We start from the raw sequence: 7,729 nt of genomic DNA, 5'->3' as shown, positions 1-7,729 counted from the left end.
TTTTTTTTTGAAAATATATATATTACAAAAAAAAAGCTAGTTGCCAAGGTAATTTTTCTCATTTTCATTTAGTTCAAATTGAAGTACTAAATTAACAAACTAAAAATATAAATATGAGCATATAAAAAAAAATTATATTATTCATTTAAAAAAAAATCATATTAAGTTTTTAATTATTTTATTTTCAGATAATTGTGATATTTATTTTCTGTCAAGTATGAATACAACACAAAATATACGCTGTGTATTATTATTGTATTATTATTACATTATAAAAAAAGACACATGACCCTTTTCCCCAATTTTGTGTTGTTAAAAAAAAATTCTGGTAGTCCAGATGTTAAACATGGTGGATGACATCTTGGAATTTGCATGCAGGAATTTAGCATATGTAGCCTACAGTATACATACTACATACTGCAGAAAGAATAGAATAGAATGTTAGTATGCTTTTCCGATCAAAACCATGCTTTGAGAATACTCAACTCAATATTTTACCTGGAGAATAAATGAAGACTCAACAGGTTGACACGATAATGGCAGGTTTTGCCTCATAGTGGGCGTATGCAACAATCACCCATCAGCCCTTTGGGACTGCGCAGTAAATCAAACAGGAAATGCAGCAGAAACACTAATAAAGGTATTATGATGTGATCTTTATGGAACTGCTCTGTGAAAATAAGTTCTCTGTCTTATGGCACCCCGGCTGTTGGTTTTCTTTATAGACACGGAGGCCACAGAAGGTGTGATATGGGCTCAATATTGAGTTCATGTTGCCCATGTACTTTCATAACAAATGTTTTTGGTCTTTTTGTGAAGAATTTATCAGTGCATCAAGTGAAATTAGGCATATGGCAGATTCTACAAATGACTCAAATGCACAGGAAACTCACCAAATGATTTCAATATTACACACTGACAGGCTAGATATAAAACAAGAATTTGGTTAGATCTGCAGAAAGAATAGAATAGAATGTTAGTATGCTTTTCCGATCAAAACCATGCTTTGAGAATACTCAACTCAATATTTTACCTGGAGAATAAATGAAGACTCAACAGGTTGACACGATAATGGCAGGTTTTGCCTCATAGTGGGCGTATGCAACAATCACCCATCAGCCCTTTGGGACTGCGCAGTAAATCAAACAGGAAATGCAGCAGAAACACTAATAAAGGTATTATGATGTGATCTTTATGGAACTGCTCTGTGAAAATAAGTTCTCTGTCTTATGGCACCCCGGCTGTTGGTTTTCTTTATAGACACGGAGGCCACAGAAGGTGTGATATTGGCTCAATATTGAGTTCATGTTGCCCATGTACTTTCATAACAAATGTTTTTGGTCTTTTTGTGAAGAATTTATCAGTGCATCAAGTGAAATTAGGCATATGGCAGATTCTACAAATGACTCAAATGCACAGGAAACTCACAAATGATTTCAATATTACACACTGACAGGCTAGATATAAAACAAGAATTTGGTTAGACGGAACTATTTTTAACTACACTTTTAGGCCATCTGATAAGGACTTTTTCATCCAAATGCATTCTGGGATTATGATAGGCTACCTCCTAAAGAAGCATTCATACTGTATTTACAGTGATAAGCCAGTGATTTCTGACATGGGTGACAGCATGCATTGGCCGAAGCAAGAAAAATCTATCTCGGCGTTCTTTCTTTCTCTAGTCTTTTTTTGTATGTAGGCTGTGCGTGTGTATGCTATGCTTGCTGCAAGTGGCTTAATTTTTCACAAGGCCTAAATGAACACAAGTACATTTATTTTTTTTATTTATATATAGCTATATAAAATGCAATAACCAACAATATTCACGTACTGTAGGCTACATATATTTGAATTCAAATAATACATGAACTGACTAACGTAAATGAATCACTGAATCAGTTTTTTAATGCATTCATTAAAACGGATTCCCTGAACTGATTCACGGAAATGATTCAAAGGGGCTGTAGAGCTGAAAAGTTATATTCTCTTTAAAATTATGAATAACGTATTAAAAACCAGACACGTCTGACTAGACGCGCGAGGTTGTAACACTTTCCAGTGTATTTCGATGCGTAGGCCTACATTTCTATTTGTAGGGGAGTGGAAATAATTTTAAAAAACGCTAATTTGAATGGCAAAATATTACTAATATTTATTAAAATGCACAGTTTATATTAATTAAGAGGTAGGCTGCTTAGTCCGATTTTTGCATGATGGATATTATGTTTAAAGAACTGTCTGCATAGGTGACAGGTTTGTCATTATCATTTGCAGTTAAATATCGAGATCTAGTAGCTTTACCATATTAGCCTGGCAAAAATGAGTTCATTATAAAATATTTGCATGACCGTCTACAAATCTTTAAAATGTATTCAGAGTTTTATTTCATGTCATTAACCTTGTAAACTTCCAGATGAAATCCAGTGATTGCTTCATCTGAATGTCAAGTTGACCCGAGTGCATGTCAGAAGACAGATATAAATGCATCCTGTCATATTCAGCTGTCTGTAGAGTCCGTTCAGGGGTTATTGATGTAATGCTTCAAATGATGTACCATTATTACAAATTGCTCCATTTTCTTTTTCAAAATCTGGGTCATTGAGAGAGTCTGAAATCAGCATACTGCCTTAGGTAGGGCTTCTTGGAACAACTTTATGGATAATGTGTATTTTTGTTTACCCTTATATTTAAAGTTAAAGTGTACTGAATTCTCTCTTATGTTATGTAAAGTTATATGAAGCATCATTGTTAAACTAATTTTTACTGACGTTTAGGAATTATGTATTGACTTTACCCCAGATAGCACTGAAAAAAACGTATCTCTTGTAATAATCAAAAGTTGTAACACTTTCCAGTGTATTTCGATGCGTAGGCCTACATTTCTATTTGTAGGGGAGTGGAAATAATTTAAAAAAACGCTAATTTGAATGGCAAAATATTACTAATATTTATTAAAATGCACAGTTTATATTAATTAAGAGGTAGGCTGCTTAGTCAGATTTTTGCATGATGGATATTATGTTTAAAGAACTGTCTGCATAGGTGACAGGTTTGTCATTATCATTTGCAGTTAAATATCGAGATCTAGTAGCTTTAACATATTAGCCTGGCAAAAATGAGTTCATTATAAAATATTTGCATGACCGTCTACAAATCTTTGAAATGTATTCAGAGTTTTATTTCATGTCATTAACCTTGTAAACTTCCAGATGAAATCCAGTGATTGCTTCATCTGAATGTCAAGTTGACCCGAGTGCATGTCAGAAGACAGATATAAATGCATCCTGTCATATTCAGCTGTCTGTAGAGTCCGTTCAGGGGTTATTGATGTAATGCTTCAAATGATGTACCATTATTACAAATTGCTCCATTTTCTTTTTCAAAATCTGGGTCATTGAGAGAGTCTGAAATCAGCATACTGCCTTAGGTAGGGCTTCTTGGAACAACTTTATGGATAATGTGTATTTTTGTTTACCCTTATATTTAAAGTTAAAGTGTACTGAATTCTCTCTTATGTTATGTAAAGTTATATGAAGCATCATTGTTAAACAAATTTTTAGTGACGTTTAGGAATTATGTATTGACTTTACCCCAGATAGCACTGAAAAAAACGTATCTCTTGTAATAATTGAAACATCTATATGTGTAGTTTTTATATTTTATATTTTTTATATTTAAAGCAAGTTTTTTGGGAAGTGTAGAGTAGGGCTTGTTGTTTGTAATTTCTCCGATCACTAATGCAGACAGTTTACGTGGCGTGATGCAACGCAACGTGTAAAAAGAGTGTAAGTCATTTTAATCCATAATTATGTCCCCACTGGATAAGGGTCGTCACATGTGGTTGCTGCAAGCCCGCCGGATGCGGCCTTTCTCAAGCCCGCCGCCTCTGCTCACTCTAGGCCTCCGGCCGTTCCTCACTCTTGCCCCCGGCCTTCTTCGTTTATAATGGGTTTTCATGTTTTTGAATCATCGCTCCGGCCTGACAGGGCCACAGTATGGTAGGGGCGTGACATTTCCGTCACACCATTGAGGTATTGAGCCAATCATAATGCACTGGATAGCTAGCCAATCACAGCAAACCGCGCTTTTCAGACCGATGAGCTTTGTAAAAATCGACACGTTTCAGAAAGGCGAGGCATAGAGGAGAAACAATAATGTACAGTATGTGGAAAATAATGTGTTTTTTAACCTTAAACCGCATAAACACATTTCATTACACCAAATACACAAAATAATGTTATTTTTAGCAACATCATATGACCCCTTTAAAACATCTATATGTTTTTCATGTTATGAGCACTAATAGACGGATTTATTTAATTCCTGACATTGCCATCTTTTAGTATCCGCTTGTTAAGTCTGACGTCACGCGTCACCACTTCCTGGTCCAAACACACTATCAGATGCAACAAGAAAACAACAAACGGTGCTAATATACACTCACGATGTGATAAAACTACCAAAAAAGTATAATCCTAACCTTTAATTATTTTTTTGGAGAGGGCAATGCCTCTCTTGCCTCCTCAGAGAAAGCGGCCCTACGTGTTGCTGTTGTAAATAGGAGATGTGTTGAACAAGCGAACAGCAGTGGCTCTCAGCACAGCTGGATGGCCTGATAAAACCATAAGAGCCATCCAGTCCAAACAGCCTGATAGATTCAAAGCTAGCGCGGCTCCTCTGAGCAGACATCTGAAGAGGCAAGAGGGCAGAGGAAGGCTGGACTCAAAACCTTACTCTGTAGCCAGAATCTGTGAGCTAACCTGCCATGAGTTACATACTCCAAAACTGCACACGAGATGCAAAATGCTTGTACTTTTTTGCAGCATATATACTGTGCAAAACTTTTTTTTTCATGCACGAAGGGTTCAGATGACATACTGCGTTTGTCAAAATGTGCAACCAATACTGCTATTTGTCATCTTTTATTTGCCCCCGGGTTGTTCCGACCTCGTTTTCTTTCTTCCGTGAAACACAAAGATGTTGCATATCGTTTAACATGCTACTATTAAAAATTACTAGACAGTACAAAGTATGCACTGTACAGAAGAGAGTAGGCAGTGCGCTAGCGTTCCATTCTGAATGCAGCCGAGGAGTGTAATCAGATTCAGGTGGACTCGGGAGGTCCAATCAGATTTAGGTCTGTGGCCTGATGACTAATTAGATCTGTAGTCTCTTGATCAGTTACTTCCAAGCCTGTGGTCTCTGCACTGAATGAGCATTGCTCAGCTCAATTAACCCACCCCAAAGTCGGCGCCTAACAAAAATAATCGAATTTAATGGTGTAATTGTGCAGCAAGGCACCATTTTACCCCGCTGTAAACCTATGCAGTAGATTCAAACCTGAACAAAGCACTGATGACCCTCTACAAAGCAGGTCGTTGGAGATCAAGATATCATCATGCTCAATATTTATCAGCGACGATCTCAAACACCTCCACTTTGTGGCTAAATTGAGATGTTGCCAAGCAACCGCATGGTATAGTGCCAGGAGCGCAGCTTTACAGCATCCCCAGTTGTGTCGTTTATCTCTTAGAAACACTAGACTGTCTGCCTTTTTCTGTAGAACAAGTTTAAAGGTGTCACACAAAACAAGCAAATGCATACTGCGATGCGTTCCGATAGCATAAGTTTATGTGGTGGCATGTAATTGTGGTTTCTGTGTGTGCAAATAGTGGTTTGCAAAGGCCAGTATCGCTTTTACTATTGCTTAACACTGAAAAAATTATTTTTATGTATTTTAGATGTAAATATAAAAAAAATTATTGGAATATATTGTACAAAATTACTATTTTACTCTTTCTACTTCAGAATTTCACATTTTATTCTATGTTAACTAAAATTGTTTTCTCAGTTTATATGCGGGATTAAAGGTTTAAAAGGATTAAACTGATACTCAACTTACTATTCTAAACAATTGGATTTAGAAATTTTGGTCAAATGGGTGAGAAAAAAAAATCCCATAGACTTTAGCCATATTTATATTTTGAGCCATACTTCGACTTGTGTCTGTAGGCAACCACCTAGCAACCGTTCAGAGCACCCTAGCAACCACATACCTATATGCAAAAATATTGCGACACGTGTTTTGAGAAGGCAAGCATAATGTGTTTTTTGTACATATCTGCTTTAGAGCGTTTTCTTTTGTACATTCAATTATTTTGCAAATTCAGTGAGCATTGCAGAAGCAGACAAACATGAGTTTTCTTTTAAAAATAAGAATATTTTTGCCTCATGGACAATAGAATGGGCGAAAAAAAGCCCATAGACTGACAAAGGAAGATTTTGAGCCATATTTTTACTTGCCAGCAGGCAACCACCTGGCAACCATTCACAACACCCTATCCTGTGCTAAAAACAACTTGCATAGCAATTATTTTAAATGAATATTAATATATACAGATCATATGTAATATACATAAGTGGTAGAATCAATAGATAAGTGGTAGAATCAAGTTTCACTTGTGACTGCACTAATAGAGCAACATTTTATTTGTCCTCTTTCATGGACAAGTACTTCAGTGTAAATGCATTTATAATCCTCATATTCTTTGATCTCTTAACCTTTAAGAAAAGAGTTTCTCGCTGGCTCTCTTGAGAAGTGAATCACACTTGCTCTGTGTTGTGATTGGCTGTTTGCCACTGATGTCACACATTCATGTGCACGCGCTCCACAAACTCAGGATTAAAGCCTGAGTTGAAAAAGAAAATTGATGATCAGCATCATGGTACCAACAAAGCCGTATTGGAGTGGTTTGGTTTTGTCAACTCGAAACTAATCATGTAACTCTGAATTTGTTCATCTACCATCATCGTACAGGCCCCTGGGCATTGTGAGGCATGTTTTGAATAGGCAAGCTTTACTTTATTTTCTTAAATATATACTTAAGTGTGTTTTGTGTCTTAAATTCAATTATTTTGAAAACTCAGTGAGCATTGTACAAACAGACAAGAAGCTAATGTTTTGGAGCAAAATATGAGTATTTTTGCCTGCTGAACAATATTCTAGGCAAATAAATCTCAGACTCACTAGTGGAGAGTTAAGCAATATTTTGGCTTTGGTCAAAAGGCAACCATTAGCAACCATGTAGCAATTGCTAAAAATATATAGTAGCAACACCCTGGCATTGTGACACGTTTTAAAAGGGCAAGCATATATTATATTATATTATTTGCTGTCAAACGATTAATCACGACTAATCGCATCCAAAATAAAAGTTTTTGTTTACATAATATATGTGTGTATATTTATGTATATAAATACAAACACATGCATGTATATATTTAAGAACAATGTTTATATTAAATATATTTATGTATAATATAAAATATAAGAATATAAATATATATACATGTAATATATATATATATATATATATACTGTATATATACATATATATGTAAATATTTTCAAAATATATACTGTATGTGTGTGTATTTAAATATACATAATAAATATACACAGTACACATACATATATTATGTAAACAAAAACTTTTATTTTTGATGTGATTAATAGTTTGACAGCACTGATATTATTATATTATATTATGGCTTTCTTGCACACAAAAAGTATTCTCGCAGCTTCATAAAATGAAGGTTGAACCACTGATGTCACATGGTCTTTTTTATCGATGTCCTTACTACATTTCTAGGCTTTGAACTTGGTGGTTCTCTTGCTGTCTATGCAGGGTCAGAAAGCTCTCGGATTTCATCAAAAATATCTTCT

This window comes from Sinocyclocheilus grahami, unplaced genomic scaffold (genome assembly GCF_001515645.1).
Source record: "Sinocyclocheilus grahami isolate Dianchi unplaced genomic scaffold, SAMN03320097.WGS_v1.1 scaffold2506.1, whole genome shotgun sequence".
NCBI lineage: Eukaryota > Metazoa > Chordata > Actinopteri > Cypriniformes > Cyprinidae > Sinocyclocheilus > Sinocyclocheilus grahami.
This window is presented reverse-complemented; position numbering follows the sequence as displayed.